Genomic DNA, 26,329 nt, shown 5'->3' on the forward strand with positions numbered 1-26,329 from the left:
ACCCCCTTTTTGGACGCACGGGAGAGCTCGGAAGGGAAGGAGCACTGTTTTACTTTTTCAACGCAGAATTGGCTGGAATTGAGATTGGACGCCATGTCGCGTTTGGAGAGCCCCTGATGTGCCTGAACAGTGGAAACTCCCCAATTCTACCTGAAACCCTACCCCTAACCTCACCCCTAACCGTTTACTGAACATTTTCTGACAGTCATAAGTGCCACGTATATAAGTGCCACGTATATAAGTGCCACGTATATAAGTGCCACGTATTTAAGAGCCACGTATTTAAGTGCCACGTATTTCAGTGCCACGATATTTCAGTGCCACATATTTCAGTGCCACGTATTTCAGTGCCACGTATTTCAGTGCCACGTATTTCAGGCACTGAAAAATACGTGGCACGTAAATACTTCAGTGCCACGATATTTCAGTGCCACGATATTTCAGTGCCACGTATTTCAGTGCCACGTATTTCAGGCACTGAAAAATACGTGGCACGTAAATACGTGGCACTTAAATACGTGGCACTTAAATACGTGGCACTTAAATACGTGGCACTTATATACGTGGCCACTGAAATATTGTGGCACTTATATACGTATATAAACGTATATTTCAGTGCCACGTATTTCAGTGCCACGTATTTCAGGTTAGGGGTAGGGTTAGGGGTAGGGTTTTTTGTTTTTTTCTTGTTTTCTTGTGTTTTTCTATAAAAACGCATGCGTTTTACCGCGTTTACATGCATTTTTTCACACATGCGGTTTTTTTAAAAAACACATGCAGATAAAAACGCAAGTGTGAAACCAGACTAAAAGACGCTTTTCATAGCAAAAAAGTTTTTGCGTCTCCACATTTTGAGACCTATAATTTTTCCACATTTTGGTCCACAGAGTCATGTGAGGTCTTGTTTTTTGCGGGACGAGTTGACGTTTTTATTGGTAACATTTTCGGACATGTGACCATTTTTTATCACTTTTTATTCCGATTTTTGTGAGGCAGAATAACCAAAAACCAGCTATTCATGAATTTCTTTTGGGAGAGGCGTTTATACCGTTCTGCGCTTGGTAAAATTGATAAAGCAGTTTTATTCGTCGGGTCAGTACGATTACAGCGATACCTCATTTATATCATTTTTTTATGTTTTGACGCTTTTATACGATAAAAACTATTTTATAGAAAAAATAATTATTTTGGCATCGCTTTATTCTGAGGACTATAACTTTTTTATTTTTTTGCTGATGATGCTGTATGGCGGCTCGTTTTTTGCGGGACAAGATGACGTTTTCAGCGGTAACATGGTTATTTATATCCGTCTTTTTGATCGCGTGTTATTCCACTTTTTGTTCGGCGGTATGGTAATAAAGCGTTGTTTTTTGCCTCGTTTTTTTTTTTTTTTCTTACGGTGTTTACTGAAGGGGTTAACTAGTGGGCCAGTTTTATAGGTTGGGTCGTTACGGACGCGGCGATACTAAATATGTGTACTTTTATTGTTTTTGTTTGTTTTTTTTAGATAAAGAAATGTATTTATGGGAATAATATTTTTTTTTTTATTATTTATTTAGGAATTTTTTTTTTTTTTTTTTTTTTACACATGTGGAAATTTTTTTTTTTACTTTTTTACTTTGTCCCAGGGGGGGACATCACAGATCGCAGATCTGATAGTGTGCACAGCACTCTATCAGATCTGCGATCATACTTTCATCGGAGCAGGCTGCAGCTTTCATCTGCAGCCTGCTCCGACCCGGAAGTGCTCCCTGCAGGACCCGGATACAGCCCCTCGGCCATTTTGGATCCGGGGCCTGCAGGGAGAAGACGTTCGGTACGAGGTGAGTACATCACCTTGTACCGATCGTCTCAGGGAAGCACGCAGGGAGCCCCCTCCCTGAGCGATGCTTCCCTGTACCGCCGGTACACCGCGATCATGTTTGATCGCGGTGTGCCGGGGGTTAATGTGCCGGGGGCGGTCCGTGACCGCTCCTGGCACATAGTGCCGGATGTCAGCTGCGATATGCAGCCGACACCCGGCCGCGATCGGCCGCACTCCCCCCGTGAGCGCGGCCGATCGCGTATGACGTACTATCCCGTCACCGGGAATTAAGGCCCACCCCACCTCGACGGTATAGTACGTCATACGGGCTTAAGGGGTTAAAGTAGTCTGGGTCAGTGTCCTATATTGACACCAGTAAATACCAAGTTACTGCCAAATTACTTTGTCAGAAACTCAGCAGATGAGCCCACCCCTGTACCTAAGTATGCAACCTTTTTTTTTGTTGTTGTTGTTTTGCGAGACATTAACATCTATTTATTTTTGTGAGTACTAACTGTCAGACACTCCTTGCATTCCTCCTCCGCTGACCACAATGCTGCCTGTGTATCCATGTAACCGATTTAAAACTGCTATGAGCCTATTTTTTGTTATGTTAGGCCTTCGTTAGCCTGTCTGCGGTCCCTCCTTGCAATACTCCTCCACTGACCACAATGCTGCCTGTGTATCCATGTAACCTATTTAAAACTGCCATGAGCCTATTTTTTGTTATTTTAGGCCTTCGTTAGCCAGTCTGCGGTCACTCCTTGCAATCCTCCTCCGCTGACCACAATGCTGCCTGTGTATCCATGTAACCTATTTAAAAATGCCATGAGCCTATTTTTTGTTATTTTAGGCCTTCGTTAGCCTGTCTGCGGTCACTCCTTGCAATCCTCCTCCGCTGACCACAATGCTGCCTGTGCAGGCTCGGACTGGCCCACCGGGGAATCGGTGGATCCCCCGGTGGGCCCAGGCACTGACACCTGCTGGCAGGGCCCCCACTGCTCCAGGGGCCCCCACTGCTCCGGGGGCCCCCCTGGCCGCCCCCCACCCACCCTCCTTGAAGACGATACTCACCCTGCTCCAGCGATGGTCTCGGCGTCTGCTCTGCACTGCATCTTCTTCCTGCTTGTGCGGTCACGTGGTACCGCTTCATTAAGGCCATGAATATGCGCATATTCATGACTTTAATCAGTATCACATGACCGCACAAGCACAAGCAGGAAGAAGATGCAGTGCAGAGCAGACGCCGAGACCATCGCTGGAGCAGGCAGCAGGGTGAGTATCGTCTTCAAGGAGGGTGGGAGGGTGGCGGCCGGAGGGCCCCCAGAGCGGCCCCCGGAGCGGCGGGTGCCCCTGGAGCAGTGGGGGACACTGGAGGGGGGGGCAGAATGCTGGACACCCACTGGGGGCAGATTGCTGGAGACACACTGGGACAGAACGCTGGACAGACTGGGGGCAGAACGCTGGACAGACTGGGGGCAGAACGCTGGACAGACTGGGGGCAGAACCCTGGACAGACTGGGGGCAGAACGCTGGACAGACTGGGGGCAGAACGCTGGACAGACTGGGGGCAGAACGCTGGACAGACTGGGGGCAGATTGTTGGACACATGGGGGTAATATGCTGGACACACTGGGGCAGATTGCCGGACACACTGGGGCAGATTGCCGGACACACTGGGGCAGATTGCCAGACATACTGGGGCAGATTCCTGGACACACTGTCTGGGGGCAATGCTGGACATACTGGGACAGATTGCTGGACACTGGGGCAGATTGCCGGACATACTGGGGCAGATTGCTGGATACACTGTCTGGAGGCAATGCTGGACACACTGGGGCAGATTGCTGGACACACTGGGGGTAATATGCTGGACATACTGGGGCAATATGCTGGACATACTGGGGCAGGTTGCTGGACACACTGGGGGTAATATGCTGGACACACTGGGGTAGATTGCTGGACACACTGAGGGCAGGACTGGAGGCATGGGCAGAATGTAGATACAGGGCATGATTGGAGACACGGGGCAGAATGAAAGACATGGGGCAGGATTGGATCATGGGGCAGGATGGATACGATGGAGACAGATGGGGCAGGATGGGGAGATCATATGGGGTAGAATGGATACTCATGAGGGCAGGATGCGAGAACATATGGCTGGAGCCAGGAATGAGATAAACGGGGCCAGGGTGGGGAATATTATTACCATAGGGGCTAATTAAGGGATATTATTACTGCAGTGATGTATTTATTTTATTTTTTGAGTATACTGTTTTAATTGGGGGGGCGGTCCTGTTACTGTGTAGAGTGACACTATGTCGCCTCTTTTTCTTCATGTGGTGTAATGCAGAAGTTGTGAAAAATTAAGTAATGTGTTCTGCAAGTGGAGCTCGAGATAACTGTGTTATTTCCTGCAGAAATGAGTCCTGGCTGGAAGAAATGATGGCGGTCTGTGCTGGATGAAAGATGAAGGACTTCACCTAGAGACGTCACTGGTGAGTCAGTGTTACCTATACACTGACACTATACACTGTATACTATATACAGAGGTCCTGTGTACAATGTCACCAGTGATCACTGTATTACCTATACACTATATACAGAGCTCCTGTGTATAATACCACCAGTGATCTCTGTATTACCTCTACACAGACACTGCATACTAAGTACAGATCTCCTGTGTATAATGTCACTTAGGCTGCCGTCACACATTCAGTATTTGGTCAGTATTTTACATCAATATTTGTAATCACACGTAATTGCTCTATGTTTTTACAAAGACAAATCCCTTCAAAACGAAGGGTATATGTACCACCCAGCAAAACTTCCACATATAGTGGGATCTATGCAATAAAGCGATCTCCACTATGGTACTAATATAAAATAAATTTTATTGAACATAATGTTAAAAACACAAATAGGATAAAATTACTACATGTAAGAAAGGTACACAATCCAATAAAAGGGACTATACTGCCATGGGAGATTGCAAGATGGCTCAGGCTGAATGCAGTATATATACAATGAGAAATACCTATGCTATGATATGAGAGTCCATGGATGGAAAGCTGCCTCTATCAACGATACCTAGCTTAATAATATGGTGTCCTAAATCAGACCCCTCAAAAATACATGGCATATGCTAGAGGGACGCCGGGGTCATTGCAGCAGGCGAACAGTAAGGTAATATCCTTTTACTACCTCTAGCATATGCCATGTATTTTTGTGGGGTCTGATTTAGGACACCATATTATTAAGCTAGGTATCGTTGATAGAGGCAGCTTTCCATCCATGGACTCTCATATCATAGCATAGGTATTTCTCATTGTATATATACTGCATTCAGCCTGAGCCATCTTGCAATCTCCCATGGCAGTATAGTCCCTTTTATTGGATTGTGTACCTTTCTTACATGTAGTAATTTTATCCTATTTGTGTTTTTAACATTATGTTCAATAAAATTTATTTTATATTAGTACCATAGTGGAGATCGCTTTATTGCATAGATCCCACTATATGTGGAAATTAGTATTTGTAAGCCAAAACCAGGAGTGGGTGATAAATGCAGAAGTGGTGCACATGTTTCTATTATACTTTTCCTCAAATTGTTCCACTCCTGGTTTTGGCTTACAAATACTGATGTAAAATACTGACCAAATACTGCTAGTGTGACAGCAGCTTTATGGTGATAGTATTGTGTTTTTTTTTGTTTTTTTTATTTCTGATCAGTATTGTAGTATTCAGTCACTATGTGGTGGTAATATGTGGTCTGGAAATGGTGTTGTGGTATTTGTCCCTTGTATGTGCTATTTGGTCACCAAGTGGTGGTAATATGTGGTGTTGACACGGTGCGGTGGTATTTGTCCCTTGTATGTAGTATTATTCGGTCACTATGTGGTCTGGTCATGGTGTGGTGGTATTTCTTCCTGTATGTGGTATTATTGGTCTTGGTATAGTGGATTGTGTTGTGTATGGCAGTCATTTGTTCTCTCTGATATTAATTAGGAGAAGATTCTTTATTTCCATTAGAGTTTTAATGCTTTGTACACAGCGGCGGAGATGCACTTACAGGGGTTTCCTGTGGAAAAAAGTAATCACCTCTCCACAGGATAAGTGATAACATATTGATTGGTGGGGGTCTGACTGCTTGGACCCACTCAGCAAAATGTGGAACTTTTCATCCCCATTAGACTGGAGTGGCATGTCCGACTAGATCACTGATCCATTCATTCCCTCAGTGGCTGCACTTGTTTTTTTCTGGAAGCCCCAAAGAGAATGAATGGAGCTGCGGTCAGAAATCCCACCTGCCGCTGCATTTTAAAATAGTGATAAAAGTGTCCTGTCAGGGATAAAACTTCCCCAGTTTCTAATGGTCGGATCTAAGCGATCACCAATCCTGTGGAGCCCATGGATCAGTGATAACTTGTTTTACCTAGAACCACATTAATGTAAACTACCGTAATTATACATCCCAGTTATTGGGGCACACGGTAGATGTGCAGCAGTCGCCGGTGTTTTACAGCCGATGCTCCACTATAATGACAGATATTTGCATATAGCTGTAGGGTGGGCCCCTAGAGTCCATTCCTCTGGTGGGCCCCAGACACCCCAGTCCGACGCTGTGCCTGTGTATCCATGTAACCGATTTAAAACTGCCATGAGCCTATTTTTTGTTATGTTAGGCCTTCGTTAGCCTGTCTGCGGTCCCTCCTTGCAATACTCCTCCACTGACCACAATGCTGCCTGTGTATTCATGTAACCTATTTAAAACTGCCATGAGCCTATTTTTTGTTATTTTAGGCCTTCGCTAGCCTGTCTGCGGTCACTCCTTGCAATCCTCCTCCGCTGACCACAATGCTGCCTGTGTATCCATGTAACCTATTTAAAACTGCCATGAGCCTATTTTTTGTTATTTTAGGCCTTCGTTAGCCTGTCTGCGGTCACTCCTTGCAATCCTCCTCCGCTGACCACAATGCTGCCTGTGTATCCATGTAACCTATTTAAAACTGCCATGAGCCTATTTTTTGTTATTTTAGGCCTTCGTTAGCCTGTCTGCGGTCACTCCTTGCAATCCTCCTCCGCTGACCACAATGCTGCCTGTGTATCCATGTAACCTATTTAAAAATGCCATGAGCCTATTTTTTGTTATTTTAGGCCTTCGTTAGCCTGTCTGCGGTCACTCCTTGCAATACTCCTCCACTGACCACACCAATGCTGCCCGTGTACCCCTGGAACCTATTTAAAAGTTCATAGAGCCTATTTATATATTTTATTTAATATTAATAAAGCCATGATGGACTACGCTGTACCACGCTACGAGCTACCCAGTCGGCACTTCTTTTCTAGAAAAGCCATCCCAACCCTCCACCAGCATGTAAAATACCGCATTGTCCATGCACTCTGGCAATCTGTGAGTACAAAGGTGCACCTGACAACAGACGCATGGACCTGTAGGCATGGCCACGGAAGGTTACGTGTCCATTACGGCGCAATGGGTTAATGTGGTGGATGCATGGTCCACAGGGGACAGCCTACTAAGTCTGTCTGCAGTCCCTAATTCAAATTGTCCTCCACTGTCTAAATCTGAGCTTCAACCTTCAGGCTCTCATTAAGTGCTGTTTTTTAAAAAATTGGTGGTTAGGGCCTACTAACGGTGTCTGCCCCTCCCTGGTGTTTTCCCTCAACTGAATAAAGCTGAGCTTCAACCTTCTGGCTTTCGGCCTATAGTATCAGATATTAAACTGCATTTGGCCTTCAACTTTGGTTACGGCCTACTAACAATGTCTGCCCCTCCCTGGTGTTTTTCCTCAACTGAATAAAGCTGAGCTTCAACCTTCTGGCTCTCATTAAGTGCTGTTTTTTTAAAAATTGGTGGTTAGGGCCTACTAACGGTGTCTGCCCCTCCCTGGTGTTTTTCCTCAACTGAATAAAGCTGAGCTTCAACCTTCTGGCTCTCATTAAGTGCTGTTTTTTAAAAAAATTGGTGGTTACGGCCTACTAACGGTGTCTGCCCCTCCCTGGTGTTTTCCCTCAACTGAATAAAGCTGAGCTTCAACCTTCTGGCTTTCGGCCTATAGTATCAGATATTAAACTGCATTTGGCCTTCAACTTTGGTTACGGCCTACTAACGGTGTCTGCCCCTCCCTGGTGTTTTTCCTCAACTGAATAAAGCTGAGCTTCAACCTTCTGGCTCTCATTAAGTGCTGTTTTTTTTAAAAATTGGTGGTTAGGGCCTACTAACGGTGTCTGCCCCTCCCTGGTGTTTTCCCTCAACTGAATAAAGCTGAGCTTCAACCTTCTGGCTCTCATTAAGTGCTGTTTTTTAAAAAATTGGTGGTTAGGGCCTACTAACGGTGTCTGCCCCTCCCTGGTGTTTTTCCTCAACTGAATAAAGCTGAGCTTCAACCTTCTGGCTTTCGGCCTATAGTATCAGATATTAAACTGCATTTGGCCTTCAACTTTGGTTACGGCCTACTAACGGTGTCTGCCCCTCCCTGGTGTTTTCCCTCAACTGAATAAAGCGGAGCTTCAACCTTCTGGCTCTCATTAAGTGCTGTTTTTTAAAAAAATTGGTGGTTAGGGCCTACTAACGGTGTCTGCCCCTCCCTGGTGTTTTCCCTCAACTGAATAAAGCTGAGCTTCAACCTTCTGGCTCTCATTAAGTGCTGTTTTTTAAAAAATTGGTGGTCAGGGCCTGCTAACGGTGTCTGCCCCTCCCTGGTGTTTGTCCTCAACTGAATAAAGCTGAGCTTCAACCTTCTGGCTTTTGGCCTACAGTAGCAGATATTAAACTGCATTTGGCCTACTAGTGTGGTTGGGCCGTTAAAACAGTGTCTGCTGCTCCTGGGTTTACTACTCCACTGAACAAAGCAATGCCGCCTGTTTAGTCCTGTTACCAATTTTGAACTGCATTTAGCCTACTTTATTCTTTGGCCCTATATCTCTTTCCTCCTCATCCTGCCCATTGCCCAGCCACTGCTAGATGAGTCTGCTGGTACATTGACCTAGACCACTACATTCCCCTTGCACTCTACACAGCCAGAATCTGACCCTGCTGAAAGTAAGGTTCCCTTTCCCGCATGTTATACCACCTTACACAGGGACAAAGAGGAAGGTGCAGATGAAAGTGCAGGTTCCTTCATCAGGTGGGGGGGCATACTCGTTGGCGACGTCACTGGCACAGGGCCCCTCAGAGTACGCAAAAGTGTCGCTGCTGGTGGGAGGCGCCCCCGCCGTGCAAACACACCGCTGTACTTTGAGGGGCCCTGTGCCAGTGCCAATGCGAACGAGTGGGCCCCCCCTGCTTGCTCAGGATCACAGCACTTGCAACGTTGAAATACTTACCTCTCCCTGCTCCACCGCCGTGACGTAGTCCACGTTTCCTGGGCCCACTAAAACCTTCAACCAGCCCTACCCCCCACAACTTTTGCCAAATGACCCCCAATTTCCAATGCCCAACTATTATTATAAAGTTAATTAAGATTGACAAGCTTCAGAAACAAGAATGGATGTTTTTGGCATTAAAATGGGCACTGTAGGTGTTTTCCTGGCCTCCACTCACTGCCGACTATGCTTCCCCATTGACTTGCATTGGCTTTCGTGTTTCGGTCGATCCCCGACTTTTAGCGATAATCGGCCGACTGCACTCGACTCGACTCTGGACAAAGTCGGGTTTCACAAAACCCGACTCGATCTTAAAAAAATGAAAGTCGCTCAACCCTAATCCAGACTGAAGCGCCCTCCAGATAGACGCAGACGTGAGTGCTGAGCGTGCAGAAAGGTGGGACACATGTCCAGAAATTGCCCCACCCGACGAGAGCGGTGGCAGAGATCGGCTCACCCCTCTGAGGGTCCTGCTAACTGGAGGGAATGTCGCCCCTGGAGAGAATGGTACGGCAGGAAGAGAAGAGTTCCACCTAAGGCAAGACAGTACCACAATGTCAGACGCCAAGGAGAGGTGGAGAAGGAGTCAAGCATCTCTGGTGGAATGACTGCGCTGTCCCAACGCGTAAAGGCAAGCCTGGTGGATCTACAGCCTGGGTCTGCAGGTTTTGTTGGTGAGACTCAGCCCAGAGGAAAGAAAGTGATGTTCACTCGAGAAGACCACCGAAGTGCTTTACTACCTTGCCCGGCACGAGTTCCCGAAGAAGGAGAGAAAGTGCCAAGTGTTCCTGCGACACTCGTTTTCAAGGTCCTAGCCGATGAGAAGGAGGAACCACTGATGTCATCCCCTGAGGTGAAGAATGTGCTGGCCGTCATCTCACCAGTTCCTGATTGGACAGGGGAAATGGAACAGCTGTGTGAGACAGGGCGTGTGGCTGAGAAGCCCTGGGAAGTGATGCCCGCAGAGCCCGGGGAGGAGGAGGAAGAAGAGTAAGAAGACTCAACCTGACCGATGTACAACTCCTGGACCATTTAGTTTGGCAGTATGTGAAAGAAGAAAGGCAGAAGGAGATGCAATAATTGCAGTTATCTGACTCCCCTCAAATGAACAAAGAGAAGCATGAAGAGTCCTCGCCCGTGGAATGGCGAGATTCAAGAGAGGGGGAATGTAAGGAGGTTGCTTTCCCTGCTCCTTACCTGGAACCACTTAGTCAGACAGCTCGGTTGTCGGGGGGAAGACTTTCTGCCCTGGACAGAAGGGACCATGTGACTGCAGGGGGAGAGAGGAAGAGAGGGGGGCGTGGTAATGCTACTTTCATACTAGCGTCGTGCACTGCACGTCGCTATGCGACGTTGCGGCGCACCGACGCTAGCTGTGAATGCGACGCACAACGGGGGCAGCGGATGTAGTTTTCCAACGCATCCGCTGCCCTATTGTGAAGTGCGGGGAGGAGGGGGCGGAGTTCCAGCCGCGCATGCGCGGTCGGAAATGCTGCAGACGACGCACCAAAAAACGTTACAAGCAACATATTTTGGTGGCGACAGTCCGACGCAACACAACGCAACCATCGCACGACGGTTGCGACGTGTGGCAATGCGTCGCACTGCGTCGCTAATAAAAGTCTATGGAGAAAAAACGCATCCTGCAAGCACTTTTGCAGGATGCGTTTTTTCTGCAAAACGACGCATAGCGACGTGCAGTGCACGACGCTAGTGTGAAAGTAGCCTAAGAAAAGTGCGGGAGAGTAGAGCACGCGTGAGAGAGGCGACAGCGTGCCAGAGAGAAAGCAGGCTGCAGCGCCGTGCTCCCCATGACAGAGTGCTCCCCGTGAGGGCACTAAGGCTGGAGTGTGAGTGGGGACTTGGAAGGCTCCATAATCAGGGACGACGTATCCCCTTACAGTGACCTGAGCACGCAGCCCCGGTGACCGCACTGACAAGCCAGGACCCCGGAGTGTGACTAAGGAAACTGCTCAGTGTGTGTGTGTATTCTTGCTGCAGAGAGAGATACTGTCAGCCTGGTGTACAGAGACTCGCAGCAAAGTGGCTGTGTGATTTCCTGCTTGCAGCTTCACTGGGAGAAAAGTCTTAACCCCGGAGTTTCCAGTTCCCAGGAAACAGAGAAGAGACTTCTGTCCCCTGCTCCCCGAAGTATCAGTACAGAGACTGTGATTCTTGGTGAGAGACTTAACAGTGCGGAGCCCCTGATTCCTGGCTGTGCTGTAAAAGCTAAAGACTTCATCTTGTGAGTACATGAACGGGCTCTGCTGGTGACTGTACCCACGCTGGAATTAGGACCCTCCAGTCAGGACCTCCCTGGACTGATAAGTTACAAGAACACTCGTTAACCCTTTTGTTTTTGCTTAACTGTTTACTGTTTGATTTACCTCTATTAACCCCCTGTTTACTCCCTGTGAGGAGAATCTTACTCCTGTTAATAAATTCCCCTCAACCGTTGGTATGTCTGTTCCGTGGTGACATACTCAACCCTGCACTCTATTACACACATACCCTAAAACTGACACATAAGTGGGCATCAAAGTGGGCACCGAAGGGCGTTAATTAAAGGGTTAAATGACTTTGGGCCACTGAAATCACAATGCATACACATAGAACAGGGAGCCCCACATCAAAACCAGGTCTCTTCAGCCTAGCCCAAATGCACTCTGGGCATCAGAACTGGCATCAAAGTGCGCAGTCGATTTTTGGCCATTTGAATAAGTAACATGTTTTTAAGGGGTACACTACAGGACTATAGACAGTGCTAAAAAAAACACCATAAGAGGAAAGACCTCCACTATTCTAAACAAAAAAAAAAAACAGTATACAGGCAGAGATGCTTACCTGTTCAAGGCCTCCAGCAATTGCACTAACCAAGGTGCAGCGGACCCAAGTTAAGATGGCAAATACACAGGTGCAATAATACCGATAATGCAGCCACCCTACAATCAGGAATTGGCCGCTTGGTGCACCTGTGCAAACAAGTAGTCTGTATGTGGCGTGTTCACACAGGAATGCAAAGTATATGGCTCAAAGCCTATTAATGACGCCATGTAGCGGGCTCACCATAATGCATCCTATGTGAACAGAGGCCACAGTGTACAGAGCCATCTAGGGCCCAGCCGCACCCTGGAAAAATATACAGTGCACCAAAAACATAACAATGTATGCAAGGTATTGGTCGATATTATGGCCACAATATTTAAGCTGCCAACCCGCGTCAAGGGTCCTTACATATTGGCAGTCCTAATCTAAAAAAAAAACACCATAAGGCCTGTCCCACACGTCCAGATAATTCCGGTACCGGAAAAATCGGTACCGGAGTTATCCGTGTCCGTGAGCTCACGTGGCACATCAGTGTGGCACACGTGCGGCAGCCGTGTGCCGCCTGTGTGCCGACTGGGTACCACACGGACCGTGCAGGAGACAGCGCTAAAGTAAGCGCTGTCCCCTGCTTTGGGTGCTGAAGCCGCCATTCATTTCTTCTCTCCAGCAGCGTTCGCTGGAGAGAAATGAAAAATCTTTTTTTTTTTTGCGGTAGAAATAAAGATCTTTGTTTCCCCCCCTCCCACCCCCTGTGCGCCCCCCGCTGGAAAGGAAATACTCACCTGGCTCCCTCGAAGCGTCCTCTCTGCGCCGCAGCTTCTCCTGTATGAGCGGTCACGTGGTGCCGCCCATTACAGTCATGAGTATGCGGCTCCACCTTCCATAGGGGTGGAGCCGCATATTCATGACTATAATGGGCGGCACCACGTGGCCGCTCATACAGGAAGAAGCTGCTGCGCGGAGAGGACGCTTAGAGGGAGCCGGGTGAGTATTTCCTTTCCAGCGGGGGGGGGGGGCGCACAGGGGGTGGGAGGGGGAGGGAATCAAAGATCTTTATTTCTACCGCAAAAAAAAAAAAAAAAGATTTTTCATTTCTTCTCTCCAGCGGACGCTGCTGGAGAGAAGAAATGAATGGGGGCTTCAGCACCACGCTGGGGGGACAGCTCTTACTGTAGCGCTGTCTCCTGCACGGCACACGGACTGCACACGGACAGCATCTGAGTGCAGTACGTGTTTTACACGGACTCATTGACTTTAATGGGTCCGTGTGATCCGTGCGCTCCCACGAACACTGACATGTCTCCGTGTTTTGCACGCGGACACACGGTCCGCGAAAACACTCTGACATGTGCAGAGACACATTCATTTTAATGTGTCTACGGGTGTCAGTGTCTCCGGTACGTGAGAAAACTGTCACCACACGTACTGGAATCACTGACGTGTGAAACCGGCCTAAGAGGAAAGACCTCCACTATTTTAAACAAAAAAAAAAACCAGTATACAGGCAGAGATGCTTACCTGTTCAAGGCCTTCAACAATTGCACTAACCAAGGTGCAGCGGACCCAAGTTAAGATGGCAAATACACAGGTGCAATAATACCGATAAATTATTTTGTTGGAGGCCTTGAACAGGTAAGCCTCTCTGCCTGTATACTGTTTTTTTTTTTGTTATCTATTTATCTATTATCCATTACCTATCTATCTATGTATCTATCTATTATCAATCTGTTATCTGCCTATCTATCCAGCTATCTGCCATCTATTTATTATCCAGTATCTATTATCTATCCATCTATCTATTTATCATCTATTTATCTGTCTATTATCTATCTATTATCTATCAATCATCTATCTGCCATCTATCTGTTTATTATCTGTTATCTATTTATTTTTATATATTATATATCATCTATTATCTATATATCTAGTATCTTTTATCTATCTACTATCTATCTATTATCTATTATCTATCTACTATATATATCTGTCTATCTATATCTACTATCTACTATCTATCATCTAACTACTATATCTGTCTATCTATTATCTAGCTACTATCTATTATCTATCTATCTGAATATATATTATCTATCTATCTATCTACTATATCTATCTGTCTATCTATTACCTATCTATTATCTATCTAGTATATCTGTCTATCTATTATCTTATCTATTATCTATCTATCTACCCACCCATCATGCGTTTTATCTCGCAGTGCATCCTTGGTCAGTCTCTTAGTGCCAGTAGTGCGTGGTCCTGTGATATGTCCCTGCCGGTGGTGACCCTTGATGGATGCTGGGCAGTGCTGGGTTCCTCCTCCTCCTCCGGCTGACACATGTGCACATGCTCATAAGAACACACACTTCTCCACTAGCCACTTAATTACAATGCAGATGTAATCCAGGGCTAGAGGAACCAATGTCCACATCTGCATTCTGGGGGCTTCCACGTTCTGGATGTGCTGCAGTTACGGGAAGGGTAAGCTCGCCTCCATCCAGCCATGGCTTCCAAGCTATTCCCTGCTGGCCGTATCCTCTATGGCTGCATCCCTCTGCCTGCCTGCAGCCTCCATCCCTCCCTCCCTCTCTCTTTCTCGCTCCTTTTTCTTTCCCTGTCTCTGTCCTCTCCGCTCCCCAGGATCTCGCATGAATGTCTCACTGGCTGATGATGTATTAGTATTCAGTCCATGTCCATCCCAGCTTTACAAATGCTCTGCAGCATCACAAGGGATGGCAGCGCAGGAGAGGACGGATGCAGTGCCTGCACCCATAGCCTGCCATGAAGACCATGTGCCAATTAGCATTGCTTTCTCCTCTGAGTCAGAGCTTCTCTCCTTGTGTCTGAGCTATAATTAAAAACAGAAAAGCTGCTGTATCCGAGGTGCCGAAGCCACTGATTATTCCTGTCTGTTGGTCTACAGATTCCTGCCATCCTGTGACCTGCATCCGGCCAAGCTTCTGGAGATCCATACACCGCTGCAGAGGTGCTCACCGGATTCTGCCATGGACCGAATGCCTTAATATCTTCGATGTCACCGTAAGTGGATCCTTCTTGTATTCTGGTGACATTTCCACTATGACAAGATGTATAATGATGGAGGGGTGGAAAGGTCATGTTATGTCAGATATAATATTCCTAAGCGCTAATTGTGCATTGTGCCCTTGATACCCTACGAATGTGCAGAAAGTGTGAGACAGGAGTGTAGATTGCCGCCTGCTCGTTGTTCTAGGCCTCTGTATGTGGCCGTTCCACACATCGGAGACACAAGCGCTGTCAGCAATCGGGTATCGGGAGGTGGAGGAACTGTTTGTGGATTGTATTGGTGTAGATGGATGCCTTGTCCTGCTGTCAGGGATCCTCCACAGAAGACATCATTTGTCTATTACTGTACCGTGATCTTCAGATGTTGGGCCACACACAGATACGAGGCCCATAGCCCTACCTTATGATAATACACTGATCACCGTGAAGCTGTAGGCCCCACCGTCCCACTGACGACCAGTGATCTACTGGATTTCAGCCCTGGACCTTATTGTGGTAATGTAATGTGTCTCCTGGTGCAATGTTGTGTAAAAGGAGCAGTCACCTGTGGACACTCTCACTACCTGTGCTCCATCATCGTAAAAGCTACCAACCCAAATGCAGTCACCAAGTCACAATCCACAAACTGATCCTGAGCGGGATCATAGACAACACAAGGAATGAGAATAAAATCCTTGATATCAGATTGCTACAGTCCTGAAATCCTGATATGGAGATCACAGGGAAATGTTCCACATCATTTCTCACTTTCATTACAGAAGTCCTTAGATCATGTTAAGGCAGTGTAAGAAATCACATTCAGAAAATGAAGGGCCCGCGTCGCAGTAAAGAATCACACTAAACCCCATACTGATGACTGAACCAGGGTCATACATAGAAATCATGGGCCACATAGCAGAAGTCCTACCTGGACCCTAACCCCCATCCCCACCCCCCCCCCAAAAAAAAAAAAAAAAAAAGTAATTGTCAGGATCACAGAAAAGCTTTTCTCACAACTTTCCAGCCTTTACATAGAATAATATTTGGAATTGAGAGTCCTCAGTGGTTGATACCTTTTAATGGCTAACTGAAAAGATGGTAACAAATTGCAAGCTTTCAAAACTACTCAGGCCTCTTCATCAAGCATAGACTAATACAACATCTGTAGAATCACATATTTATACACAACACAGCACAGATCTGTCTTTATGGGAGAGTGATAAACAGTTGTGTCCATAAATATTGGAACCGTTCGCAGATAAGGAGTGAATGTTTTATTGTCCTCTGATTGGGGTCTGTTTCTTTGTTATGATGCCCCATAAGGTCTGAGGAGCAAATTCCTTAATTGATGTAAAAAGACATAAATCCATGCAACACATTCATTCGTGCACTAAGTGTGCCAGCCTTTACATAGTAATTTTCCTTGTAGTGAAGTCTTAGATTCTTCTTTCATTGCCCCCTTAAAGTATGATGCCAACAAAAGTGCCCCCCTACACAGTATGATATTCTCATGGTGAATTCCTCCACATTAGCCTCTAGACGCCCAGTATGATGACTCTACTGTACCCCAACTGAACTCCTCAAGAAAAGTATGGTGACCTCAACAGTACACACTGTATAATGGCCCACACTAGCCGGCCAAATAATATAATGACCCCCACACAGCCCTCCACACAGAATAATAGACCCCACACAACAAACCTTTAGACTATGTAATTGCTTCCTTACAGTATAATGGTCCATCACATAGCTCTCCAAATATAATGGCCCCACATAACCTTCCACATAGTATAATGAGCCCCCATGGCCCTCCATATAGTATAATGCGCCCCCCATAATCCTCCATATAGTATCATGCGCCCCCATAATCCTCCATATAGTATAATGAGATGCCCATAATCCTCCATATAACATAGTGCACTTACCATAGTCCTCCATATAATATCATAATATAATTCACCCCCCCATGGTTCTCCATACAGTATAATGCACCCTCCATAGTACTCCATACAATATAATACACGCACCCATGGTCCTCCATACAATATAATGAACCCCGATAGTCCACCATACAATATAATACATGCCCCCATGGTCCGCTATACAATATAACACACACCCCCATGGTCCTCCATACAATATATTGCACCCCCATGGTCCTCCATACAATACAATGAACCCCTATGGTCCGTTATACAATATAATACACGCCCCCATGGTCTGCCATACAGTATAATGCATTCACCATGGTCCTCCATACGCTATTATGGCCACCAGTTACTGATTTAAAAAAATAAATACTCATGTATCCTCATTCCACCTGACGTGTTGTGAAGAGCCACACATATCAGAACAGTGGACGCACTGTAATTACGTCAATGTGCCCGCTGCTCTGACATGTCAGACGCCGAGGCAGAATGATGGAGGTGGAAGCATCTGCTGAGGTTCCCTCCTCCATCATCATTGCGAGCAGTGCAGGCGCTGAGGGGTGAAGAGTGGGCCTGGTGCGTGTGAGGGCTCTGATGGTCGGAGGGAAAGGCCTGGTGCCAGTGTGGACTCTGATGGTCGGAGGGAGGGACCTGGTGCAAGTGCAGACTCTGATGGTCGGAGGGAGGGGCCTGGCTTGAGTGCGGGCTCTGATGGTCGGAGAGAGGGGCCTGGTGCGAGTGCGAGCTCTGATGGTCGGAGGGCGGGGCCTGATGCAAGTGCAGACTCTGATGGTCAGAGGGAGGGGCCTGGTGCAAGTGCAGACTCTGATGGTCAGAGGGAGGGGCCTTGTGCGAGTGCAGACTCTGATGGTCGGAGGGAGGGGCTTGGTGCGAGTGCAGACTCTGATGGTCAGAGGGAGGGGCCTGGTGCGAGTGCGGGCTCTGATGGTCGGAGGGAGGGGCCTGGTGCGAGTGAAGACTCTGATGGTCGGAGGGAGGGGCCTGGTGCGAGTGCAGACTCTGATGGTCGGAGGGAGGGGCCTGATGCGAGTGCAGACTCTGATGGTCGGAGGGAGGGGCCTGATGCGAATGCAGGCTCTCATGGTCGGAGGGAGGGGCCTGGTGCAAGTGCGGGTGCTTATGGTCGGAGGGGCAGTTCGCTGCGGGTGTTGACACCGGTCCCCCAGGCTCTCCGGCCTCATAGCAGATGTGTGGCCTGCCGCCATTGGTGGTACGCCACTGGGCTGAATGATGGTAGCTAATCCACATGACTACCCCATACACAGGAGCGCTCATTCTGTTGAGTTCACCACAAGCCACTGCAAGACATCTCTTAAGATGGCTTATCTCGCCGAGAACAAAAGGATCGGCAGACAAAAATTTTACATGTTGGAAACTTATCTCCTCCAACATCATCTCTGAGAGACCACCATATACATTACAAGGCCAGCTGAACCAGTCAGTAGGTAGGATATTATGGTCACATCCAGATCACAATTAGGCTAAGTGCACACGTTGCGGATTTAGATGCGGATCCGCAGAGTTTTGGGACGGGCAGAATTGCATCAAATCCGCAGTGTAGTGCATAAGCAATGTTAGTCTGTGTGAAATTGACATTTGTTGTGCATATGCTGCGGAAAAAAACGTGCGGAATCTACGCTTTTTTTTTCGCAGCATGTCAATTCTTTTTGTGGATCTGCAGCGTTTCTGCACTCATTAACTTTCATTGTGTTAGGCCAATCCGCAGCAAAACTGCAGGTTTAAAAAAGATCGGGAGGGGGGACAGTGTGTGGGCGGATACTTTGTGTGTGCAGCGAAGATGTACGGGGCTGTGTGTTGGTGTTTGTGTGTCTGCGTGTGGAGCGCCTGCCAGGGCCATGGGGTACTCGGGCCCTGGGTGTCCAATAAAAGAGTCAATGTAATAAAAGGGGAATTGTAAATGTTCGTGACGCCACCTGTGGTACTTGGCAATAAAGGTGTTTGCCAATGCTGCCTCAGAGTCCGCTGGGGCTGATGGTGATGCAGCAGAGTTGGCACAGCTCTCCACAGGCAGAGCTAAACCCCAGGGCAACTGTATGAATAGGTGATGTGATGATGGTGGTTGTGGTAGGCCAGGCAGGTGTTGTAGAAATAACGCAAAGGACACAGTAAAGTGCAGTTTCCACTGTTTACTCACAGTTCTCCAGTACACAAACGCTAGCCAAATGCTGCGTTCTCCTGGTCAGTGATCCAGCAAACTCCCAGGTAAATTGGAATGCACCTTTCCAGGACTCCTTTCTATGTTCCTTTCTCTGGCCGTCTCACTACGCTGGCTTCCACCCTCCTGCCCCGCGCCTTCACACAAAGTTTTCCAATCCAGCAGCCTCGGATCTTGTCGGGCGACCCTCTCTGTTGGTCCCCTGGATCCTATGTGGCTGCCTTTTCAGCGAATGTGTTGGGGCGCCACATGTGTGTCTGCATGGGTGTGCAGGGCTGTGTGTGTGTGCGGAGAAGATGTGTGTGGAGGTGTTAGTGTGCATCTGTGTGTGTGCGGGGCTGTATGTGTGTGTGCGGGTCTGTGTGTAGGAAGGCATCGTCCGATGGGACTACTAGTCCCATCCGGCTATGCCTGCTACAGTGACAGGTAGCCAGATGATGGGACAGCAGTAGTCCCATCATCCGGCTACTGTGTTCAAGTATAAAAAAAAAAAAAAAACTCACATACACACATATACAATACACACATATAGACATACAGTACATACAACACACGACATGCAGTATATACTCACCAATCACCTAGTCCCTGAAGCCATCGATCACCTGTAAAAAATTTTAAAATAATAAACCAACAGTATCCTGATCCGTTGTAATCCATGTAATAACGAGTGTCCCACGACAATCTCCCATGGAGAGCTGTTATATCGGCAGATGCGGCCACTCTCCAGGGGCTCCGGTGATACAATGATGGAAGGTATCCTTCCGCACTGTATCCCTCCGCCGCTGTGAGTATAGTATAGTTCATACTGTCACTTGCGGCACTGCTGCGTGGGAAAATTCTCACACAGCAGTGCTGTAAAGTGAGAGGGCATTGAACCCTCAGTAATAACACTGCAGGAGCCATTGTCTCCTGTCAGTGTGTCACTGGAGGTCTATAGAGCTGTCACATCATCTGATGTCACTGTTCTATAGGGAAGATCGTTGTGGGACAATCGTTATTAATTGGACTGCGTCGGACCAGGGAGTATACTGTTGGTTTATTATTTTTTATTTTTTGCAGGTGATCGATGGCTTCGGGGAATTAGGCATGATTATAAGTATGGTAAAATGAACCCCTTAAAGACCACCAATACGTCTTTTAACTGACCTGAGATATAAGAGAATAGCCTCCCCGTACAGGTGACAATCCAGCAGCTGTTGTCGGCTGTACACTATAGCTGACAACTTGCTGCATCAGCCACGATCAGTGTTTGCACCATCCTAATCTGTTTAACCCCTTAGATGCTGCTGTCAATAGTGACTACATCATGTAAATGGTTAACAGAGTGTGGGGGCTTCCTCTTTATCCCAATTGGCGCCCTCAGATCATGATTGTGTTGTCCTGATATTTGTCATGGCAACTTATGACCAAATAGCGGCCTTACAATCTGCCGGCTGTTGTAACCTGTTCAGAAGTTAGCAACATTTAGGTGGTAAAAATACACTTTTTCATTTCTGTCATGCCACTTTGCATTAATTCCTGAAGATCACCTGAAGGGTTAATAAACTACCTGACTGCAGTTTTCAATATTTCAGGGCGTGCTGTTTTTAAAATGGTATAACTTTTGGGGGTTTCCCAATATGTGAGACCCCTAAAGGCACTTCAAACCTGGATAGGTCCCTAAAAAATAAATTTTGCAAATTTCCTAGAAAAAAATAAAAATTACTGCTACATTTTTAAACCTCCTAAAATGCTAACAAAATAAAATAACATTTTACAAATGGTGCTGATGTAAAGCAGACATGAGGGAAATGTAATTTATTAATGTTTTGCTGTGGTATGACTATATGGAGTAAAGGGATAATCATTCAAAGTTTGAAAATTTGGATATTTTTTATAAATGAGCACAAAACATATCGACCTAAACTTACTATTATCATAAAGTACAATGTGTCACGAAAAAACAATCTCAAAATCACTGGGATTTGTTGAAGCGTTACAGAGTTATTACCAAATAAAGTGACACTGGTTAGATTTTAAAAATTTGGCTCCGTCACTAAGGGGTTACGAATATTAAAATACATTTTTTCTGGCTGTGTCTTTATTTAACTCTTTCACTACTATAGGATTAGTAATGGATAGGTGTCTTATTGACGCCTCTCCATTACTAACTGGGCTTAATGTCACCTTAATAATAATAATAATTTTTATTTATATAACGCCAACATATTCCGCAGTACTTTACAATTAAGCGGGGACATGTACAGACAATAACATTAACCCCCTATTACCCCATATGCCACTGCTGCAGGGCAGTGGGAAGAGAGAGGCTGTGCCAGAATTGGCACATCTTAGAGATGTGCCATTTCTGAGGCGACTGCAGGCTGGTATTTGTAGCCGGGGGGTGGGGGGGGAATATCCATGGCACCTCTCTAGGCCATGAATATCAGCACGCAGCTGCCTGCATAGCCTTTTCTGGCTATTAATTTTAGGGGGACCCCACCTGATTTTTTTTTTGGGGGGGTCCCCTATTTTAATAGCCAGTTAAGGCTAAATATACAGCTGCAGGCTTATATTCATAGCCTGGGAAGATCCATGGGTATTAACCCCTTCCCATGCTAGAAACATCGTCCCCCAGCAGTTGGCTTTCCCTCTCTGGGGCAGAAAATTATGCGGGAGCCCACGCCATTTTTTTTCCCTATTTATAAAATTAAAGATATTGCGTGCAGATTTTGTGTGTGTGTGTGTCTTGATTTAACTATTAATATACCATTTTATTAGGTTCATTACTAAACATCAGCCTTGGTATTATCTATCTATCTATTATCTATCTGTCTATCATCTATCTGTCTGTCTATATCTGTCTGTGTGTGTAAACACTGTTCTTCAATGGAGTATATAAAGTAAGAGGTTGGACACAAATTATATCACAATTCTTTTTTGGGGGTAAATAATAGATCTTTATTTAGGTTACAAGAACGCATGAAAAAAAGCATGAAAATCAACACAAAAAACGCATCAAAAACACGTCAAAAATACATAAAAAACGAGCTGATTTTTACCTACTTTTCTGCCAAGAGATGCAGATTCTGTGGAGAAAATTCTGCAGACACATCTGCAACGTGTGGACATAATCTTACTCTTGACACCTCTGACTTTAGATGGACGTCATATTGACATTGCTGTGTCTGTGAAAGCTGTTTGTGTATAACTGTCTACATGATGTGTATAAAGAATACAGATACATCACTATCAATGTGTACAGACCCCTGATGTGTACAGAGATCACAGATACATCACTATCACTGTGTACAGACCACTGATGTGTATAGAGATCACATATACATCACATACATCACTATCACTGTGTACAGATCTCGGATGTATAGAGAGATCACAGATACATCACTATCACTGTGTACAGACCACTGATGTGTAGAGATCACAGATACATCACTATCACAGTGTACAGACATCTGATGTGTACAGAGATCACAGATACATCACTATCACTGTGTGCAGACCTCTGATGTGTATAGAGATCACATATACATCACATACATCACTATCACTGTGTACAGACCTCTGATGTGTATAGAGATCACAGATACATCACATACATCACTATCACTGTGTACAGATCTCGGATGTATAGAGAGATCACAGATACATTACTATCACTGTGTACAGATCTCTGATGTCTATAGAGAATCCAGATACATCACTATCACTGTGTACAGACCTCTGATGTGTATAGAGGTCACAGATACATCACTATCACTGTGTACAGACCTCTGATGTGTATAGAGATCACAGTTAGATCATTATCACTGTGTACAGACCTCTGATGTGTATAGAGACCACAGTTACATCACTATCACTGTGTACAGACCTCTGATGTGTATAGAGAATACAGATACATCACTATCACTGTGTACAGACCTCTGATGTGTATAGAGAATACAGATACCTCACTATCACTGTGTACAGAGCTCTGATGTGTATACAGATCACAGATATATCATTATCACTGTGTAAAGACCTCTGATGTGTAAAGAGATCACAGATACATCGCTATCACTGTGTACAGACCTCTGATGTGTACAGAGATCACAGATACATCACTATCACTGTGTACAGACCTCTGATGTGTATATAGATCACAGATACATCACTATCACTGTGTACAGACCTCTGATGTGTATAGAGAATACAGATACATCACTATCACTGTGTGCAGACCTCTGATGTGTATAGAGAATAGAGATACATCACTATCATTGTGTACAGACGTCTGATGTGTGCACAGATAATAGATACATCACTATCACTGTGTACAGACCTCTGATGTGTACAGATCACATATACATCACTATCACTGTGTACAGACCTCTGATGGGTATTGAAATCAGAGTTACATCACTATCACTGTGTACAGACCTCTGATGTGTATAGAGATCACAGATACATCACTATCACTGTGTACAGACCTCTGATGTGTATAGAGAATAGAGATACATCACTATCATTGTGTACAGACGTCTGATGTGTACAGAGATCACAGATACATCACTATCACTGTGTACATACCTCTGATGTGTATAGAGAATACAGATACATCACTAACACTGTACAGACCTCTGATGTGTGCACAGATAATAGATACATCACTATCACTGTGTACAGACCTCTGATGTGTATAGAGATCACAGATACATCACTATCACTGTGAACAGACCTCTGATGTGTATAGAGATCACAGATACATCACTATCACTGTGTACAGACCTCTGATGTGTATAGAGAATAAAGATACATCACTATCATTGTGTACAGACGTCTGATGTGTACAGAGATCACAGATACATCACTATCACTGTGTACATACCTCTGATGTGTATAGAGAATACAGATACATCACTAACACTGTACAGACCTCTGATGTGTGCACAGATAATAGATACATCACTATCACTGTGTACAGACCTCTGATGTGTACAGATCACATATACATCACTATCACTGTGTACAGACCTCTGATGGGTATTGAGATCAGAGTTACATCACTATCACTGTGTACAGACCTCTGATGTGTATAGAGATCACAGATACATCACTATCACTGTGTACAGACCTCTGATGTGTATAGAGAATAGAGATACATCACTATCATTGTGTACAGACGTCTGATGTGTACAGAGATCACAGATACATCACTATCACTGTGTACATACCTCTGATGTGTATAGAGAATACAGATACATCACTAACACTGTACAGACCTCTGATGTGTGCACAGATAATAGATACATCACTATCACTGTGTACAGACCTCTGATGTGTATAGAGATCACAGTTACATCACTATCACTGTGTACAGACCTCTGATGTGTATAGAGATCACAGATACATCACATACATCACTATCACTGTGTACAGAGCTCTGATGTGTATAGAGAGCACAGATACATCACTATCACTGTGTACAGACCTCTGATGTGTATAGAGAATAAAGATACCTCACTATCACTGTGTACAGACCTCTGATGTGTACAGAGATCACAGATACATCACTATCACTGGGTACAGACCTCTGATGTGTATAGAGATCACAGATAAATCAATTTCACTGTGTACAGACCTCTGATGTGTATAGAGATCACAGATACATCACTCACTGTGTACAGATCTCTGATGTGTACAGAGATCAGATACATCACTATCACTGTGTACAGACCTCTGATGTGTATAGAGAATACAGATACATCACTGTCACTGTGTACAGACCTCTTATGTGTATATAGATCAGATACATCACTATCACAGTGTATAGACCCATGATGTGTATAGAGAATACAGATACATCACTATCACTGTGTACAGACCTCTGATGTGTACAGAGGTCACAGATACATCACTTTCCCTGTGTACAGACCTCTGATGTATACAGAGATACAGATACATCACTATCACTGTGTACAGACCTCTGATGTGTACAGAGATACAGATACATCACTATCACTGTGTACAGGCCTTTGATGTTTATAGAGAATACAGATACATCACTATCACTGTGTCCAGACCTCTGATGTGTAGAGATCACAGAAACATCCCTATTACTGTGTACAGACCTCTGATGTGTATAGAGAATACAGATACATCACTATAACTGTGTACAGACCTCTGATGTGTACAGAGATCACAGATACATCACTATCACTGTGTACAGACCTCTGATGTGTACAGAGATCACAGATACATCACTATCACTGTGTACAGACCCCTGATGTGTATAGACAATACAGATACCTCACTGTCACTGTGTACAGACCTCAGATGTGTATAGAGAATAGAGATACATCACTATCATTGTGTACAGACGTCTGATGTGTACAGAGATCACAGATACATCACTATCACTGTGTACATACCTCTGATGTGTATAGAGAATACAGATACATCACTAACACTGTACAGACCTCTGATGTGTGCACAGATAATAGATACATCACTATCCCTGTGTACAGACCTCTGATGTGTACAGATCACATATACATCACTATCACTGTGTACAGACCTCTGATGGGTATTGAAATCAGAGTTACATCACTATCACTGTGTACAGACCTCTGATGTGTATAGAGATCACAGATACATCACTATCACTGTGTACAGACCTCTGATGTGTATAGAGAATAGAGATACATCACTATCATTGTGTACAGACGTCTGATGTGTACAGAGATCACAGATACATCACTATCACTGTGTACATACCTCTGATGTGTATAGAGAATACAGATACATCACTAACACTGTACAGACCTCTGATGTGTGCACAGATAATAGATACATCACTATCACTGTGTACAGACCTCTGATGTGTATAGAGATCACAGATACATCACTATCACTGTGAACAGACCTCTGATGTGTATAGAGATCACAGATACATCACTATCACTGTGTACAGACCTCTGATGTGTATAGAGAATAAAGATACATCACTATCATTGTGTACAGACGTCTGATGTGTACAGAGATCACAGATACATCACTATCACTGTGTACATACCTCTGATGTGTATAGAGAATACAGATACATCACTAACACTGTACAGACCTCTGATGTGTGCACAGATAATAGATACATCACTATCACTGTGTACAGACCTCTGATGT

The 26,329-nt window shown here is 45.4% G+C and overlaps 1 protein-coding gene across 2 annotated transcripts in view; it reads left to right on the forward strand.

The window, feature by feature from the left end:
* Positions 1-14,222: 14,222 nt before the first annotated feature.
* The window catches only part of LRRC4B (leucine rich repeat containing 4B), a 289,691-nt gene continuing 277,584 nt past the window's right edge, over positions 14,223-26,329 (forward strand). The window contains exons 1-2 of one of the 2 annotated variants that reach the window (XM_077249338.1): positions 14,223-14,497; positions 14,940-15,055. The gene's annotated coding sequence lies outside the window, so the exon portion shown is untranslated. Of the gene's footprint in view, positions 14,498-14,620; positions 15,056-26,329 lie in introns of those variants that run through there. The other variant, XM_077249339.1, reaches the window with a different exon arrangement.

This window comes from Ranitomeya variabilis, chromosome 4, assembly GCF_051348905.1.
Source record: "Ranitomeya variabilis isolate aRanVar5 chromosome 4, aRanVar5.hap1, whole genome shotgun sequence".
NCBI classification, from domain to species: Eukaryota; Metazoa; Chordata; class Amphibia; order Anura; family Dendrobatidae; genus Ranitomeya; species Ranitomeya variabilis.